Source organism: Micropterus dolomieu, linkage group LG03 (assembly GCF_021292245.1).
Source record: "Micropterus dolomieu isolate WLL.071019.BEF.003 ecotype Adirondacks linkage group LG03, ASM2129224v1, whole genome shotgun sequence".
In the NCBI taxonomy this organism is placed as follows: Eukaryota; Metazoa; Chordata; class Actinopteri; order Centrarchiformes; family Centrarchidae; genus Micropterus; species Micropterus dolomieu.
The window spans coordinates 1,291,582-1,311,758 of record NC_060152.1 but is presented as its reverse complement, the minus strand read 5'-3'; the positions used below and the strand labels follow the sequence as shown (position 1 = coordinate 1,311,758).

The 20,177-nt window shown below is 41.3% G+C and overlaps 1 protein-coding gene and 1 long non-coding RNA gene across 2 annotated transcripts in view; one reads left to right on the top strand and one right to left on the bottom strand.

The window, feature by feature from the left end:
* The window catches only part of atp2c1 (ATPase secretory pathway Ca2+ transporting 1), a 111,817-nt gene that overhangs the window by 18,604 nt on the left and 73,036 nt on the right, over positions 1–20,177 (bottom strand). The window lies entirely within an intron of this gene.
* LOC123968755 lies at positions 3,464–5,030 on the top strand. The gene is made up of 2 exons (XR_006824535.1): positions 3,464–3,869; positions 4,921–5,030. It is a non-coding gene; the product is annotated as an uncharacterized LOC123968755 (long non-coding RNA).

Genomic DNA, 20,177 nt, shown 5'->3' with positions numbered 1-20,177 from the left:
ATCAGAGAGTCCCAAGGCTGCACGGGGAACAGAGCGATAGGCGTCCTTTAATGTTGTGTAGCAGTGGTCCAGTGTGTTAGTGTCCCTGGTGGGACACTAAATATGCTGTCTGTACTTTGGAAGTTCATGACTGAGGTTTGCTCTGTTAAAGTCCCCAAGAACAATGAGCAGGGAGTCTGGGTGTTTTTTCTCCACGTTAGTTATCTGGTCGGCCAGGTGTAGTAACGCCTCACTAACACAGGCCTGAGATGGAATGTAAACGGCAACCAGAACAAACGAGGAAAACTCCCGTGGTGAATAAAATGGTTTACAGTTTATAAATAATGTCTCTAGGTGAGGCCTGCATGATTTCTTCAACACTGTGGCATCTGTGCACCAACCTTCGTTTATATAGAAACAGAGTCCGCCTCCCCGTGTTTTTCCCATGAGCTCCCTTTCGCGATCCGCGTGGAGGAGATTAAATCCCGGTAGATGAAGATGCGCTCGTTGAGCCAGGATTCAGTGAAAAAGAGGGCAGCAGATCTGCAGAAGTCCGAGTTATTTCTGTTGAGCAGCAGCAGTTCGTCCATTTTGTTGGCCAGAGAGCGGATATTCGCCAGGTGGATTGAAGGGAGCGCAGTGCGAAATCCCCGCTGTCTCAGCTTAACCAGTGCGCCTGCACGTTTTCCCCTGCGCCGTTTCCGAAGGATCCCAAACAGAGCTGCCGCTCCTCCAACTAGTAACTCCGGGAAAGTTCCAGGGTCAATAAAGAGCGGTGGAATAGTATGAGCAGTTGAAGTCCAATGTTGAAGAGCTCTTCTGGTAAAAGTTACCAGAGAAGGGATGGCAGAAAACAGCGTTATTTAACAAAAACACAAAAAGCACTACGGAGTGTAATCCCGAGGCGGCCGTCTGCGGCGCCATCCTGGTTTTTCTCGATAACAATGCGATACCACGGTAAAAAGCAAAACAATAAATCCCATTAACTTCAACATACACTGCTTTAATAAAAACATTTGAACATTACAAGAACAACTGGAAATCGAGGCTTTGGCACAGAGCTGTAGAAGGAGACAGCCGTGAAACTAACTTCACCTGTTTCCAAACTCATTTCTTTTCAACGAGTCGAGGCGGGACTGTCGCTGCAGCAGCACTTGAAGCGATCTTCCACATGTTGGCTCTCCAGTACTTTCAGTACCTAGTAAAACGAGTACCAACATGTTTTCAGAATTTAGGTTGTTTGGTTGGTTGTTTGGTTGTTGCTCAGTATCGGTTCTCGAGACCTCCCTACTTTATATTTCCTTTTCGTTTATTAATTACTATTTACAATGTGTGCTTCCATGGGAGTTGCTGTTGTTGTGTGACATCATTCAGCAGTCGGGGGACATATTTTTCTCAGAGCTCACAAGATGAATCATCGGAGTCAAGCGGCCTTAAAATGGTACTTTTTCCAGTTAGCTGTCGGAAAGTTGCCTGGAACGCAACGTAAGATCCAGAGCCTGACAGATCTGGGTCGAGTTCAGCGCCGACAAAATGTAGCAACAGAAACGGTGGTGCCTCGAACACCCTGTCACACCAGTGCACTGCATTTTCCTGCCAAAACACCGTGGTAACACCTGTGACACGCCCACCAAACAGAAAAAAACGTACCTCGAAGCCTGTTGCGCAACATTACACACCATTTCAAGGAAACATGTCATTCAATCAGAAAACGTAGCATACGGTGCTAAACGTTTTGAGATTGAATTCGCCCCTGCTAGGCCTCAGTACGGTTGCTAAGCTATGATTGGATTTTCAGTTTTTGGTCACGTTTCCATTCCTGTTGATTAGAGCTGCAACAATAAGTCCATTAACAGGAAAGTAATCAGCAAATATTTTGATGATTTTTAATTGTTTCAGTTATATGACACTGATTGAAGATGTTGAGATTTCTGTTCAGAAAAAATAAATTGAATACAGCACTGTGGGAATGTTTTTTATAAACATAGACTTTTTTGAGATTAATCGATAAAATCATTGCAGCCCCGCTGTTGAAACTCATTTGACTGATTAACACTTGAAATACTTGAGTCTCTACTAATAATGATATTTCTAATTTACTATCCATCCTGGTGGAAAGATAACCCAGTTATACATCCAGTCATTTTATTGAATCAAACCGATCAATAACACAAACATGAGGAGAATAGATTTTTTGCAGATTTTATTTAACAAATGGGACAAACATTGAAATGCAGGTCACTTGGTTCATCTGCAGTGTTGTAACATTTCTACAGCAACAAATCATCATCTGATGAAGTTTCAAATTAAACTTTATATTACTCAGATTTAAAATAACTTATGTACAGAGAACGAGAGAGAAAGAGAGTGCATGTGTGTGTAAATGTTTGGGGGTTTTTGGCTCTAACATTCACCTATTAATAAACAGTTTTTAGGGGGAATGAAAAATGTTGAATAGAATTTACATCCATTGCGTCTAAAAGATAAAGAAAGTCCAGAATCAGGTCCAAGTTGGTAATTTATTGTCTCTGATCACGTGGCGATAAGTTGACTCAGTTTAAACACATCATAAGTTCCTCATTTTTACAAGATTAAATTTAAAGTTTTAAACATAATATTTTTTTATTATAGAATTTTGGTCTCCTAGAAAATCACAAAAAACATGTAAATACATCTCGTTGCTCCAGTTTTTCAAGCTGTGGATGTGTTAATTAATATATTGATTTTATGCAAATCACATTCTAATCAGCTACATCCAGTAAAGAGCTTAAACCCCTCCCCTTCCGGTGGACCGCCATGGGATCATATTTCTCCAGAAATATGTACGGTAGTCAACGGCGAGAGAAAACGACTTTCTTGACTTAAATTATCTTTTAACCTGACAAACATCATGTGTGTGATTCAGGACACAATTCAAATGAGATCTCTTGTTGCCTCTCTCAGTTGACTACCGTACATATTTTTTCCAAAATAAGGTCCAATGGGGCAGAAGGGAGGGACTTGGACTCTCTAAAACGAGTAGGTTGAGGCCCAGTTCCCATTGAACCAACTGGATCTGAATCTAGAGAGAGAAAACATGTGATAAATAGTTTTCTAGTTTAGTAATTGATGCACTCAAATCAGTAATCTGTGCACTCAAACTCACTACGCATCAGTGAATACACTTTATATGTTTTGGCTGTTTGACATCCTGGTAATTTGTGTCAAAATAAATATTATTAAGTGCAAAAATCAGAAATTGATGCAGGAACTGATCCTCTGTAACACCTGCAAGCTGCTGAAGAACGTTTACGCATGATCAGAAGCAGCTGGCAGGACGATGTGTTCAACTACATGAACTACAGTACAAATGCTGTAGTTCACCTTTTCCATGAAAATGGAAATGTAACAAGCGTAGGGAAGAGGATTAGGGCCACGTGATTTTTTTAAATCTCAGAATTTTGACTTCCAGAATTCTTCTCTGAGTTGACCTTTATGTCAGAATTCTGTCTTTTTCAAATGCAGCCCTAATCCTCTTCCATAAAAGCGAATGGGGGCGTTGTGCACATGATGTCAGTTCCTGTCTCAAACGATTTTAGGTCAGAAATGAATGAACCAGGTTTGTGAGAAAGCTAGAGAACTCAAAAAGACAGTCTGAGCACGTGTCCTTAAACATGTATCCCGTGTGTGCGTTGGTGTGTGTGTGTACTGTTGGCGCCGCTCGTCCTCACTTCCAGACTTTGACGATGCCGTCTCTGGACGAGGTGACGATGAAGCCCTGTGTGGTCTGAAAGGTGGCAATGTCAGTGATGATGTCATGGTGTCCCACGGGGAGGGATTCTGGGCCGCGGCGAGGTGAGTCCTCCACCACGCCGCTCTTCTGTTTACTGTGGATCTCCTGCAGAAGACACGTGAGATTTTTACACACTCACAGGAGGCATGATGGGAAATAAGTTTACAGAAGAGTTCGATCTGGACATCAAAACACCTTCAAACTGACTGAACTTCAGAAATGTTAACTAATGAAAGAGACAACTGGTCAGTTGGTCCAGTTAGAAACTACATTTCCCATCAGCCTCTCTTCCTGTCCGTGCACTGTCATTGGACAAATTAGATTTTTCTGAGTGAAGCTCAATAAGATATGAAAGGAGAAAAAATTTCCTAAGCTGAAATGTAGTCGTAGTTGCAGTAAAAACTGTAGTAGAAACAGTGGTATTTGTAAAAACTGCAGTAGTAGTATGATTTGTCGTAAAGACTGTAGTAGTGGTAGTACTATTCATAGTATAAAATTGTAGTTCTACAAGTAGCAGCAGTGGTAGTAGTAGTAATTAAGACTACATTAGTAGTAGTGGCAGTACTAACAACAGGAGTAAAGATGGTAGAAGTAGAAGTCTCAGTTGCAGTATTAAGACTGCAGTAGTAGTAGTGCACCTGTCACCTGTGTGTGTGTGTGTTCACCCACCTGTACGACTTCGGTTCCTTCGATGATCTTCCGGCTGTAGAGAACAGACGGACAGTGCAGCGAGTCGTTGGCTCCTCCCGCCACGATATATGACCTCTCAGGATACGCCAGATCCCAGAACCTGAAAACCACAACAAAACTTTTTATTTTAAAATACGCTCGAGAGTAATGATAAAGTACCAGCTGTCTGGGTTTCTTTATCGTTTTTGTTTTGACCGGTGTCCAGTAATTCACATCTCAGCTTTCAACCTTTTCAGTCTCATCTGTTTTTATTTGTGTCTGTGAGAAGAAATTCTGCTGAACTCATCTGAGCAGTAACTCAACTTAGCAGCTGTTAAAAGGGAGCAGCTAATCAGTAGTGAAAAAGCTGGAAAAGATGAGGGGGGGTAGTAAAAATGAATGTGGTCTTTAGCTCTTTACGGCTATTACAAGGTCATTTCAATAACGAATACTTTTCTCACACCACTTCTTAACTAACGGAGGATTATTATTATTATTAGGACTTGGAGGAAACAGGATGACGGTGACACTGGCTCCTACTAGACTGAAGAGCTCTGCAGATTCTGGAGCAGCTTTTCGAAATCTACAATTAAAGATGTCTAAAATAAAAGATCTGGTGTTTTTGTCTCTTCACTGTGAGCCTCAGTGATGTTTAGTAATCATTTATTGACCTAGTTTATGACCAAGTCTGCATGCTTTGGTATAACCTTCAGTTCATAACACTGACTGTGTTTTGTATCACACTGAGGTTGTACGGAGGCGGTGTGTTGTTGTTGGGTTTGTCTGGTTCAGACCTGATCCTCATGTCAGATCCAGCAGTCAGCAGCAGAGGGTTCCCGTCAGCAGGACTGCAGTAGATCCCGTGAACACTGTGAGGAGACGGCTGCAAAACAAACACACACCTTCAGTGGCAACAGAACACCTGACTTTGTGTCACCTTTAAAGTTGATATGAAGTTGTTATCAAACAGCTGCTTATCTCCAGACCAGTGTTCTCTCTCTGCTAGCTCTGTGTTTGGTCTCCACCAGCTGCTGAGGGAAATATCTGACTCTTTCGCTGCTAAATGCTCCACTATGTTCACCAGCTGCTCTCTGTCTCAGTCTGTCTGCTGTTACATAGTCATGTTGTCTTCTGATAGCAGGCACCGATTTAGATCCTTTTTTTGTCCATCTCTCATTTTAGGAGTGAAATGCTGTGTCTGTTGAATACTAAATATAAATCTACACACACGCACACGCCTACCTGCATCTCAGAGAGTGGAGGTGCAGAGCTCGCCCACAGAGTGAACTTCCGATCCCCGGTCTCCATGTCCCACATCGACACTTCATTATTCCCCTGGACAGCTGAACTCAGACGGACAGACAGATTATCAGACAGACAGACATCCAGCTGTCACCATCAGCTTCTGTCTGATCAGTTTGTGTGTAACCTAAGTCACACTTGACTCACACGTCCTGGTAGGTTAAACTGATCTTATTTATTAGTTCACTGTACTAAAGGTCCTTCAATCTAAACTCAACTAAATCTAAATAACATTTCACATATTAAATATATAAACAGATCATTCCGCTTTCGTCCTCTCACCTGCGATGACAGATGATTGGTAGAGCGGATGCATCAGCAGTCGTCTGATTCGTGCTCGGGCTGGGTGGGAGTGGTTTGAGATGGGGAGCTGGAACCGCATATCCCAGCAGGCCATGGTGCCACTGCTCGTACCTGTGGAGGAAACAGACAGCTGGGAGGTGAACTACAGGATTTTACATTGAAGTGACCGGTTTACGTTGCAAGTCTCAAAACTCAATGATTCCACAAGTATTCTATGATCCATTTACAGGCTCAACAGCCTCAGTTTAACAGAAGTTCATCTAAAAATACAATGATTTTTATTCAAGAGAGTAGTTGTTGTAATGTTACGGACAGATTTTCATCTTATTTTCAAATTTTAATATTTTCAGAATAGTTAACTACGCATTTTGCATCCAGCAGGGCTTAAAGCAAGAATTTTTTCTGTGCCTGAATTGAGCATTAGACACTTCATTTCCTAAATTCTGGTAACATTTTCTGCCACCACCTATGATCACTGCTTGAAATGGAAAATATAGGTGCTGGTACTTAGTGCTGGGCAATATGGCCGAAAATGTTACCACGATAAAATCGATAATTCTCTTTATAAATGTCAAATCATTATTTCTTTCAGGTTTAAAGGCTGATTTTTGCTCCTGAGTTAAAGTTGAAGAAACCAGCTGGTTAATTGTGTATACAAGTATTTTTAAGGTCAGAACAAACACTTGATGCCAAACACTGTGCAAATCTGAGGTAAAACATTCAAAACAATTCTGATTAAGTAAAATCTTTTTTTCAGTCCCTTTTCAACAAAATAAATATCTTAATGGACAAATGAAGTGCTGATTTGTTCGTGATTCAAATGAATTAAATGAAACATTTATTGACCATTTGTTATATTGCTACTGAGAAGAATTATATCATGATAATTATCATTATTGTTTTATTGCCCAGCCCTGCTGGTACTCCCCATTCACATGGGGGTGTGTGTGTATCGGCTGGTCCTAGGGCTACATTGTTTCATTATAGTTTCAAATTATAGTAAACTATAAAGCTCACCACTAGTGTAATATTAATTCCAGATTGACAACAGTTTAATTTCTGTGGGTTTTCATTTATTAAATCCATGTGTAAGAACAATTTGTTCCAATTAGTTCATGCTAAGTACTAACTATTTTTTTTTTTTCTATTTATTTATTACAGGGACAGTGCATATTCATAAACATTTCTGTCAATATGCCAGAATTAGCCTAAAGGCTATTTTTCATCTGCAGTCCCTAGACAGATGGTAAGAGTCACCCTAAAAAAGATTACATAGTACATAGCACTAAAAAATTAAGATACATTTAGTAAAATATCTATTATATTAGAATATACAATCTAAACACATCAAAACAACAATCGGACAAACATCACGTAAAAACATGACACACACATAAGGGAAAAAAAAGTCAACAGTGTGCGTCAAGAGCATGTGTAGTAATAGGTTAATGTTGACAGCTCTGATGATCAATAAGCCATTTCCTTAACTGAATCTTAAATGAACTATACGTGTTTATATTTCTGATAGTTATGGGGGTGAGGTTCCACTCAGCAGCAGCTACAACAGAAAAAGCAGTATGACCAAATACACTTTTCCTAAAGGGAATGATACAATCTCCCCTAGCTGCACCTCTGGTCCTGCAGGAATCAGCTGTTCGGGTATTGACAAACTGTTGGAGGGGAGGGGAAGATAAACCATGAATAATTTTATAAATAAGACATAGATTTGAGTATTTAACCATATTATCCCAACTGAGCAATCTATATTTTTGTAATATTGGACAGTGATGAGAAATACATGGTTTCTTATCCAGAGTTTTAACAGTTCGTTTGTAAAGTGATCTAATAATGAACTAATAATCAATCATGCAGAACGACGAGTTCAACATTTTAAAAGTTTGCTGAAGGGCATCAAACTTTTTTAATGCCTCGCCCCATCCAGGCTGTGACTGGTCGGTTCACAAAAAGTTACTGTGACAGCAACTTTCTGCACTCGGCTGCATGAAAGGCATCCGAGCGTCTACCTGCTCCGTCTCCACCGACAGAGATTAGCAGACAGGCGAGAATGGGAACAGATGAGCACCACATAGAGCCCACCGGTACGCAAGAAAAGTCCCGGGACGCCAAAGAGCAAAATTAGAGAAGAATTAACTTAACTGGTATCGATGACCCACTTCCAGCACTGCCTATAATCACAATTGACGCCACTTATCTGTAAAGCCTTAGTCCACCGGTGGATTATATTCCGACAAAAATTGTCCAGACGATCCAACCCAGTAAAAGATGTAGTCCAAAACACATTATTATATCAATAAATACACACGACTGCTGTTGCGTCGTTTTATATTAGCCTAACTAAGGTAAGCATGTAAACAATAGCGTCTACACGTTGACCTTTGAGTGACACCTTAATTGACCCAATAGAAACTTCCATGCCCTGTTCACAGCCTACAATAGCCAATGAGTGTCCACATAGCCAGGAAGTGCCAGTCCCCTTTCTTTCGTGTAAATTATACACACCGACAGAGACAAGTCACCAATTGTGCAGAGGAAAACTAGAACAAACTAGTTTTGTAACGGCACAGTGCTGGAGAACTGTAAGGCCTGTGCATCCATTCTCTGCTGCTACAAACTTTGGTAAAAACATCAGATTACAGCAGGTGTATGAACTTAAACACACAATTTTTTCTTTTGATACAGAAATGTCCTCACAAAGATGGCAACACAAGCCCACACACAGACCTAGGCAGAGCCAGCACTGGTGCATGTCAACGGTGAAGGAGGTGATGAGTCCCAGGCGTAGGTCGTGACGGAGCGTCCAGGCGTTGGAGTTGGAGCGAAGGTCCCAGCCGACCAGCGAGCCGTTGACAGTGGCGTACGCCAACACCGACTGAGCGCCGGAGTTGAAATGGTGGATGTCAACCGCACAGCCGTCCTCCTGCAGGTCCAGAGACCTGAGCGGGAGGACACACGAGATAGATGAACCATGTCATCAGTAAGAACAAGGTGTTTACCTGTGCATGTGTGTCTCTTACCTCGTCTGGAACGGCTGAACTTTGGGGGATTTGGGCGGTTTGTTTGCTTCAACCGCCAGCAGCTGGATGGATCCGTTGTCTGAGGCCACCGCTAAGTAATGTGACCCCTGACAGAAGGTCAGCGTCTTCACGTGACCGCCAATACGAGAGTAAGTCAACACCGACCTGCAGGAACACACAGTGTCAACACAACAGCGCTGTTAATGTACAGACACGGTGTAAAATGTTTTCACAGCTCTTTAGTCTGCGGCTGGACTGAGAACGGGTGAGAAGAACGGTGGGAAAACTGTCCTCCAAGTCCCTCAGTGCTTTAACTGAATCTGAATTTAATTATTCTGGATTTATTCATAAACATGCAAGAAGTCAAGACACACATGTGAAAATGAATGTGTTGAAGTTTGAGATGCTGTGAGAAAGAAAGAGGCGCAACAGCTCCTTGATCGTCCTGGTCAGATGATGAAGTCCACAACACAACACACAGCTGAGAGTTAGTTTGTCTGTAATATTTATAGTAAGAATTTGAGCATTACTGTGACATTAACTTCCCTCTCAGAGCACTGCAGGAGAAAAAACTGGGTCTTTGTTTCCCCCAGAAAAACAGTGCAACTGTGGCGAAGGCTTGGGGGGTGTTAATGCGGCATATTTCTATTTCTAGCTGGTTATTTCGCCAATTAAATTCTACTTCATTCTCCACCTTCCTTTTCCATTTAGTTCTCTTTTCCCCACTCACACCTACCCCTCTGCCCCACCTCTTACTGTCTCTCTGTGTCTGCTCTGCTGACTTTCTCCATCAGCTGTATGTTTTATAAAGTCGGCAAAAAGACACAAGAATCCAAAAGACGACTTCTAAATTTTCCCAGCTGCAGGTGCGCCGCATGTGGAGGAGGCTTGTTAATGAAGTAGCCTATCGAAACAATCAAAACCACCGTGGTACTGAATGACACCTGTACTGTTGTGTTTACTGTTCTCTATGCTTTAACTGGTCTGTGCTTGTAAAATATCCACCGTGTGCGCATCTTGTAATACCAGATCAAATCTCTCTCTGTGTTTCTCTGCAAAATGCTAAAATGGGTCACCAAATATTCCTGGGCGGTCCGCCCAAGTAAAGTCTATACGTGGGAAACACTGCAATTATATCAGATCACATATATCAGTCGTGTAAACATTAATTATTAAACTTAATCAGTCAGTAGAGTTTCTTGTGCTGCCTCCTTCCCTGTCCCTTTAACAAAACATGACTTCATAGCAGCGTGTAGAGAAGTGAGAAGATTAGTAGTGAGCATATAATATTTTAGTTTTAATTGTAAGACTCACATTTAGTGAATTAATGGTGGATAATCACAGAAGACTTGTGTTGTTTTGATACAATTCATAAAAACATTTTGCCCAGTAAATAATTGCTGTGTCTTAGTTCGTACCCTTCCAAATTCACACTTGATATTTTGCGTGCAGACTGACAATTATGGCAAAATGCAGAGCAGTAGAAGTACCCTGATGGTGTTACTCATAACGGTCAAAAGGTTGAGTGTGGAACGCTGGACACTTCTAACCCTCAGCAGTCGCCATCTTGGCTACGTAGCAGAAGGGGAGGAACCAGGAACTTGTGAAAATGGTGGCTGAGGAAGCTGCAGAGGTCGCGATTATAAAAATGAAGGTTATTTTTCTTCATTTTTAATCAAATTTAATGAAGTCAAGTGAGCAAATAAGCCAGCAGGTATTTTTGCGTGTGAAATTCGCGGTTAAACGATGGCAATCATGATCCGCCCGGTGACAAATTGCTATAAAAAAAAAAAGAAGAAGAAGAAAAAGAAGTTGTCAAACACTGTGATCATCATTTCCGGTGTACTAATGGAAGTATCTGAATTGAGACACAGCAAATAAATTAATTAAGAGAAGCTGTGTCTACTTGTGTTCTCCCTGGAGTGCAACTGTACGCCACTGCAGCAAGGTGAGAAGTTAAACCGCTGGACGTCAGCAAAAACGAGATGTTCAGGGGGTTTCAGGTTATTAGCAGCAAAAACATACTGTGAACTCAGACACGTGACAAACGGGCATCTTGTCTCATCAGACTCACCTGGTGGTCGTGGTCTTTCCCTCCATCTTCTGACTGTCCCAGACTTTAACGGTGCCGTCATTGGACGCCGTAGCAAAGATGGAGTGTTCGTCTGAGACCCTGATGCGGTTCACGGCAGCTTTGTGTTCGTGGAGGTGGGCGACCAGCAGCCCTTTAGGGTGCCACCCTGAAACACACATTTACACAGCAAGTGAGCCTCATTAAGTTTCTGGGGGAGAAACTGCTGCTTCAGTGCAAATTATGTTAAAACCGAAACGTTTTAATTTCTAGTCTGATACGTCCAATCTAAAAGTGTTTTAGGCATGATGCCAAAACAGGTCATCTTTAAAGGTTTAATTATTTCAACACAGAATCTAATAAATGATTACATTTCCTTTCTCTAAACAGTGGATTGAAAAGGTAATGTAAGTTATGTGAATGTGTGACAACTAAACCGGTAGAGTTACGCTTAGATTTTATACTAATTTTGGATCTCTCCTCTACTAATTTTATTAGCAAGGAGCCATTTAGATACCACTCAGGTATCGCTGACACTGACCACAATTTCACCAGTTAAAATGGTAAAAACACCACTGCTGGCTGTAACTAATAAACGTTAATTATGTCACTACTAAAATTAAACTGTGAGTTTTAGTAAATTAAAAAAGTTTAGTTAGTTGAAACACTGCTGAAAGTTGAACCTCATTAGATTCATGCAGCATTCCATTTACCTCTGAAATGTGACGTCATACCCATATTTTTTACTATAGTTTTCACTACTGTTGCAGCTCGGAGCAGGACTCGAGGTCGGGGTTGGTAAGGTGCTCCCGAGTCGGAAAATTCTACTTGTTGCGTTCAAGTTGAAATTTCCAACATGGAACTCGGATATTCCGACCTCACATGTCAAATGGATACACCATCAGAATCACTAAAATGCTCTCGAACCCGGATATTTGTTTATTTGTTCGACAGGGACCAAACGATGACACTGGCATCCGTGCGTAGTTAGGCTTTTAAATCTATGTTGAAACAGCTAGGGATGCACCGACCTGACTTTTTCAGTCTCAATTCCGATATCAATACCTGGACTTTGGGTATCGGCAGATCAGATAGATGTAAACTAAATAAGCTGTATTCCTCACTGTAAGGAAGAAACTGGGAATCATTATTTTGTGTAAGGCAACATCAGGCTTGACTTCAACACTACTTCCTAACTTCGTAAAAAACAAAATGCTAAGTTAGCTCTCCAAGCAAAATGTTTGGGTCTACTGGCACACTGCTGAAGCATTGCGTAGTACCTGTGTTATTGAACTGAATAGATCGGCCACCTTGTGACCAATACCTGGTCCAGCTATCTAAGTCAGTGTCTAGCCGATCTCCAATATCAGTACCGGATCGATGCATCCCTAGAAGCAGTCAAACAAATGAGTAGATTAAACCAGTGGTTCTCAAACCTTGTCACTTCATGGACCCCTAAACTGACACAAATTAGACCAGGGACCCCCATTTGATAAGATTTTATCCCAGGACCGCCCATCTGATAGGATTTTTGCTTTAATTGCTGTTTGATAACAGAAAGTGTATGAAGCCCATGACCCAAATAGTCACACATTCTGTCATTGTGTTATTTATGGATGGAATTATAGTGAAAATAAATTATTCCACTTTTAGCTGGGGACCCCCTGGAGCCCCCTCAAGAACTACTGGGTCCCTGGACCCCACCTTGAGAATCACCGTATTAAACAGAATCAGGACAAAAACAACAGATAGACTGTGTATATGTGACTGCGTGTGTGTGTGTTAAAATATAGGTGTGAAAGTGTGTCTGAGGTTGTTACCAGGTGGAGGAGGTCGACTTTCCCACTCCGCGCTCTCCATCATCTGTTTGGCCATGCGCTCGGCGCTGCACTGCTCCCTCTTCTGCTGCACCAGCTGCTGCAGCTCCGCCTTGCAGGTGTTGATGCGGCGCTGGTAGGCAGGGCCGCTCGCCACCGACTGCAGGACAGGCACCGCCGGTGCCACGGCGCTTTTCCTGACTTGACTCGCCGGCCCGTCGGCAGACTGGTTAAATGTATTCATGCCATTAACAACAAATCAGTCTAATCATCTCTGAGCTAAGTGATGGAAGGATTTAATCAGTCTGCTGTGGCTCATCAGTTACATATTTGTTTAACAGATTTGGTTTGGTTTTACAGGTTTTACTTGGAAACTGACACCCAGTTGGTTCTCTACTGGTCCCTCTCAAAAAACTGGAACAACATTTTCTATGTTCATTTTTATATAGTGTTACATTATTACCTTTGGCTAGCTATCTGTTAAATCAAAACAGACTTTCAGACTACAGAGATCAACACATTCAGCTTGGTAACATTACATAATAAGAAGCACATGTTTCTGTGTCCTCTGCCAAAGAAATGAAGCCAAGTGAACGAGTCAAACAGTCACTAAAAGCTTGTCACTGGATCAATGTTGCAGACAAAGAGCCAAACATCTTACTGCTGTACAATATAAAAACTACAGTATGTACTGATACACAATACTTTACCTCAAATGATATCGGTCATCTTAGTCTAAGCCAAATCAACTCTAAAGCCAAGAGTCTTTGTGTTTATTCTTTTTAAAAGGTCCTCATATTTTCTTTGTAATGTGTTACCATATTCTGTTTTTTTGTGTACAATGTTTAATAGTAATTATGTGAAATTCAAAAGGAAATTGGCAGAAATGGAAATAAAAAGGAAAAAGTGGCTGGAAGAAAAGTCCATTTTGTCATTTTACTTAGCAAAATGGCTTTGAACATGTGCCTAAAAAAACTACTAACACATTTAGGGTAATAAAACCCTTTTGGAAAACAGAGTTGGTGTGAATATACCTCTGGCAGTACAGCACCAGACACACTGATTACTGTAAACACCTATAAATCTCAGCCACACCTACACCAGACGCAGTATTAGAAATGCGGGGTTACCGTGGCGGGCTGGGCGGAGGGCGGCTCCTGAGATCCAAACATGCTCTTCCACTCCTCATTCATGGTGGAGTCCTGCTTTGTGTGCTTTCTCGCTGCAGGATCCAAACACAACAGGTACATAAAAACAGCATGTTAGACCCTTTCTCATGCCACAGAGCTTTAAGTGTATAAATGTTTGGCATCACCACATGCTCAACAGATGTGCTGGTTACAACTGCAAAAAAATGTTGATCTGGAATCAAGCGCTGGATCTTTTTAGGCTTTTATGGTACCTTGAGTTTTTAATAAAGAGATAAAAAAAGAGAACATAATAAAATTGTTTGAGATTTGGTCTTGTTTCCAATTAAAAAACACACTGAGTGAAGATTTCATAATTTAAGAATAGAGTGAAATTATAAACATGGACTGACATCTGTGCAAATGTAAGAAAAAACAGGTAAATTAAGTCACCTTAACTTCATATTTTAAGACTCAAAAACACAATTCCAGTACTCCACACCCCTATCAGATGAGCATTTTTTGCCGTGCTGAGGGAATCTGAGGACTGTCGGGTATTTGGAGAACACAAAGAGAAAGTGATTAATGATGGAGATTAAAGAGGGGAGTTCGCTCAGGGCTGTTTTTCTCTTCAGTGTTTTGGCTGCAGATGGCAGTAATACTCAATAGTAACTATTACTATTTACTGTAACTACTGAGTTACAGTAAAACATGAGGAGCGCAGAGTTAGCTCTGGTCATGGAGATGCACGGAGCTGGAACTCAAAAGGCTCTGCACCAACATTATCAGAGGTTTCCACACAACCGACAGGAGATGGAAACAACCAATCCTGCTCTGAAGAAGCTTTAACAATGAAAACTTTTTTGACTTTAAATACCTCATTACCAATGTTTGTATTCTTGTTTACTGCAGGCTGAGCTGTCTTGCGGTTTGAGGTTAGTCGGCACGGTCTTGTGGGGTTGCTCTTTGCTTCTCAGGTGAACAGGAGACAGCGCTCCGCGAGTAAACGGCAGGCGCTCTATGGAGAATAACCATGGTAACGGCTTCTTTGTGCGACACAGCTGTAGCCTATTTAATGTAAGTTAAAATTATAGGCTGCAGAACTTTCCCTGATAGGCTTCATCTAGTTTTGCGGGGATGCTCTGCCATGTGAATTCCTCCTGCTGATGTCCTGTTTAGTTAACAGTAATAGATTCTGGAAACTCACAAACAGCGAGGATCAGTCTCTCTTCCAGTGATTTGTGCTGCACGTCGTGTACAAAAAGTTCAAGAGAATTCAACTTCGGCGGCGGGCGGCGTGTGCGTGAGGCGAGCAATTCATCTCACTCTAACAGGGACACTTGTTGTGTGTTCACTACTGAACACAGACTGTTTCTGCTGCTCCCTGATAAAAGAAAAATGTTTCTGCTGATACCTGTTCAGAAAAAACAAGAAAAGTGGACTCTGATGGAAACTTGTTTTAACAAGCTAGATAAAAGGTAATGGCAAATAGCTCTGGTTTGATTTGATTACATTAATGTTTAAGTTGAGATTTACAAGAAATATTTCATTGCTACTGTGAAAAGGGAATACTGCCAGCACCAGAAATAAGTGGCATCTACTTTTGACTCTTCAATAATCCTTACTTTGGATTTTTTATTCACTTCAACTTCTAGCAGTTGACCATAGAGTCAACTGCTAGCTTAAACGCACATTTCTGCCGATAGGGGTCTCTCACATCAAAACAATAGCAAGAATAATAAATAATAAAGAATAGAATAAAAGAATAATATTCGCCATATGACGCCACTGACAGGCGACAAAATGAAACGCACCGTTACTTTGATTATTAAAATAACAGATTTATGTGGGTTTGAAAATTGTTGGAAACATTAGGGATAATTTAAGTGACAACTCAAGAAATATTATTTATCAGTAGAAAATGACCTTACAGTGAATGCAGGGCGAGCTAACTTTTAGCTTTGGTTTGTCTCTGACTTGCTAACAGCGTGGAAACTGAAGCTCTCAGTGTTGCTGCTCTTGTAAAAACGCTACACGTTGTTCTGCTGCTGTGTGTGTCGTGTGTCTGCAGAGTGTATGTCGTGTGGGGTCAGTTTTGGTGAAAATTTACAGTTCTGCAGCGTCTCAAGATTAAAGTGCTAGCATTCGCCGTGCACAAAACACACATGATTCGACTATCAGTCGACTAGGCAGGACTTGACAATTCTGATTCGACTACGTAAATCCTTAGTCAGAGACAGCCCTAATACCGTGATAATAATGATAACAGTCATAATTTTGGTCACTATAAACATGACATAAAAAACCGTTTCATCCCTCGTCAGCTCATTAAAAATGAACACACTTTTACTTTTACAATCTAAGATGGCAACCGTTGAGGGTGAGAAGTGTCCAGCGTGTTATACTCAACTGTTTGACTGTTATGAGTGCATCATACGCGTACTAATAGTGCACTGCATTTTATCATACTTGTGTATAAACACTTGTGTGTAAACACTGAGTATGGAAGGGCGCAAATTTAGATTGTTACTCTTGATAATCCACAAACAACACTGTGAACAGCTTTCATTAATTTACTGACACTTTAAAAAGGTGTGCACCAAAAATGTGTAAGAATTACAAGTCTCCACCTGTCCAGTCATACTCCAATAAAACAGGAGGCAACATATCACATGTCAGTTCATACAGTAACTGCTGCCAATGGTTGTTACCCAGTTAGCCGTGCAGCTTACTTGAGTCCAGAATGGGCAGCAGAACTGGAGCAGGGCGAGTGCCGTTTTACGATGAGTTAACAAGGCGATTAGTTGGTTGAAAGAGAGAAACTTGACTTCAGAAGGTGTACTGTTGTATTTTTCTGTAAGAATATTTCCTCTCGACATTTTGTGAGTTAATTATGTTTATTTATTAGATTAAATAGCTAAGAGAGCTTCTGTAGCAAACTTGCCGCTTGCACTGTACTATCAGACTCACCACCTCTCAAGCTACAAAACAGCACATGATGGGCCAAAATTCAGTTTTAAAAAAAAAATAAAAATTTAGATTTTTATTTTTTTTTAAAACTGAATCATTAGGAGTTAACTATTACCGATTAGTCCTCCACAAGCTCTGAAAACAATTGTCTAATGAAATACACTATTTATTTGCGTTATGGGAAATGTAGGTTTCATTGTTTTTGGAGCCGGACCCATACGAGGGACTCAAAGTCAGGATGTGGAAGCTTCTGCTTTTGACCACGTTTCCCCCGAACATTAAGGAGGTGCAACACTAAATGACTGGAGTGCAGAATTAAAACTGTTTTAGCTCATACAAAAACTACAAACTTAAACATATGAAACCTTTTGAAAAGCCCCGATGAAAAGACGACATTGTGAAGGCACGAGGGTTTCATCGTGATAAAAGTATAAATACTGTGTCATAACGCTGATTAATTACCTCTCTTGTCCTCGACCTCAGCCTTGGGTTTGACCAGGTCGACCTGGCGGCCGGTGATGCCGAGCGTCGCCAGGTCGATGACGCCAGTCTGGGCCGCCTCTCCCAGGTGACTCTGCTCACCCATGTTGGCTTTGGCCTTGTTGGATTTTAGCATGAAGTCTTTAAGCGCCAGCAGCTTGTCCTCCTCCGCCTCCGTCATCCCCTGCACAAACAGAGGACAGAGTGAACAGGGTTTGGACACAGCCAGAGGGGAAAGCTAGAAGACGGATTAGCTTCCATCGAGCTCCTGCTCTACTGGAGAATGTACACTTGTCTGTTTCACAATCACATGGAACGATCTGGGTTTTGATTTGACTATTGAAGTAGTCCAGTTCTGTAACCATCATGGTTTTTAAGGATGACTTATCCTTTTACTTCAGCAACAGTGATATTCTAGATTTTTCTTCTTGTCACCAAATTCCAGAGTCAAACCAGCAGTGTATGTATCTGTGATAAGTCCTGATGCCTTTTCTTCATCTGAGCCATAGGAACTATTAAACCCATCAGTGAGCCTCACTGCTGCACCGGGTCACATGTTCCTTTATCACCATGAACACACACACTAGTTCATTCTGCGATTTATCGTATTGTTATGTGCACTTCTAATTTAAATATACTGCTTTTTACACAAAAGTACAATACACATTATACAGACCAGCCCTCCTCTCTACCAGCAACAGCAGCAGTGGGAGGAGGACAGGAGGGACTGAGTTGTTCATAATTTCTAAACTTCACACAGTATGTTGATGTCAGGAATATGTAATATTTATTTTACTGACATGTTAAATTTGTTTCCAGTGAGATATTAGTGACTTTGCTGCTGTAAATCCTGTTGCTGCTCTAGAAACAACATGTAGTTAAAAAAATTTTTTTAAATAATATATGCAATTATTTAGTAAATAATAGGACTGGTAAGAAAATCGATAAAGAACTGAACCAATAAGGAGTACCAATACAAGTGTGTCAATAAAATCTTAATGATCCCAACTCGTGAGAAAATGTCCAGTCCATCTCTGTATCCGCCCCAATCGAATCTGTAATTGAACAGCCCTGGTCTGCATTGATCATAGTAATGTTTCTTCTTGCGATGAAATTAAACTGTCCATGTTTCCATTGCATGGATAGCCTTTGGATATTGCTGGAAATTGTCCCCCTCCTTAAAGGGTCAATTATTATCATAATAACTGAATAACGCATTGCATTTAAACAGCACTTTTCATACACAAAAAGCGATAACAGTAGCCTACTGGTCTAACAGGAATGTTTTATTTTGTATAATGTAATTTAATAAATATATCACTAAGTTACTGAAAAGATCCTGTTTCTGAAACAAATAACTGTAGGCTACTGAAACATTACATTCTATACTAAACAGGATATTTTGACAGCTTGAATTTGCCTCATTTGTCCCTGATTGAATGTCCCTCTCTGACAAAACAACTGGCCTCAGTCTGGCCCCCTTAATAAAACTGGTCTAGAACCGCCACTGGTCTCAAACTTTTTGTAAGCGATGCGCAGCACAAATCATTGGAAGAGAGACTGATCCTCGCTGTTTGTGAGTTTTACTAACCAGCATGCAGTGTGAAGCTATCCACTTCGCTGAGGCATCTGATCGCTTGACTTGCTTTTGTTTATCTACTTCTCCCACACGCTGCGTCCAGCGCAGTCTGCTGAAGCCTCCCTCCGCTGCTTGTTTGGGTGGCTGATTTGCAGGCTGATCAACATACCAGGGAAAACAGGGATGTTGCAGTTCATGGTTGCGGTTTAAAGCCCCACCCTACGAGGGTGCACTGTTATCTGTGTAAACTCTCAAGTATTCGGTCCAATATCGGTCAAGTTCTGATTCAAATCCATCAACAGTGAACAAAATCTGGGGTTTTTTTTAGAACAGTTCAAGGAATCTGTCCTTCGGTCCTTCCGAAGTTCGGGCCAATGTGGTGTTTGAATACAGTATTATATGTTAACAATGCCAGGAAATCAGAGAGCTATCATTTAAAGCTGTAATTTTCAGTTTGAGTGCTGCTGGAAGCTTTCTGCTTTGGTTTGTCTGCTGGCTTGACAGGGGACTGAAGAACAAGACTAAATAGGGAAACACAGAAAGAAGAGTTGTAGTAAGTTGTAGTTGTAGTTGTAGTAAAGTCAGATAAACTGAACTCGCCACTGTGTGTGTTGTGTACTGGACCAAGTTGAACAAGAACAGTGGATTTGTTAAGACTCGTGCGTTTGGATTCTGCTCCTCTGTTCCAAACTTCCTGCATATTTCAGCTCCTGACTGAACTGCAGTGAGCATTTTACACTCCATCAAAGTCTCTCTTATCTGCCAGGAGCTGCTACGCCGACCTAACGTCACCTCATTTGTTATGTGAACAAAGCATGAAGAAGAGATTCCTTCTGTTTCCAGTCCTGCACCATGGCGGACCGCAGCAAACGCGCCAAAGTTTGACTTAGCTTCACTAAAACAGAGAACGCAACAAAATGCACCAGCTGCAGTAAGGAGGTTTGGTGCGAGGCAGGAAGCAGCTCCAACATGACGAAGCTTTTACTTCAACACGGCGTGAATCTGAAGGAACGCTTCACCGTGTTCAACGTGTCGCGCTCTCCCAGCTACAGTGACGCCCCAGATCCAGCTAA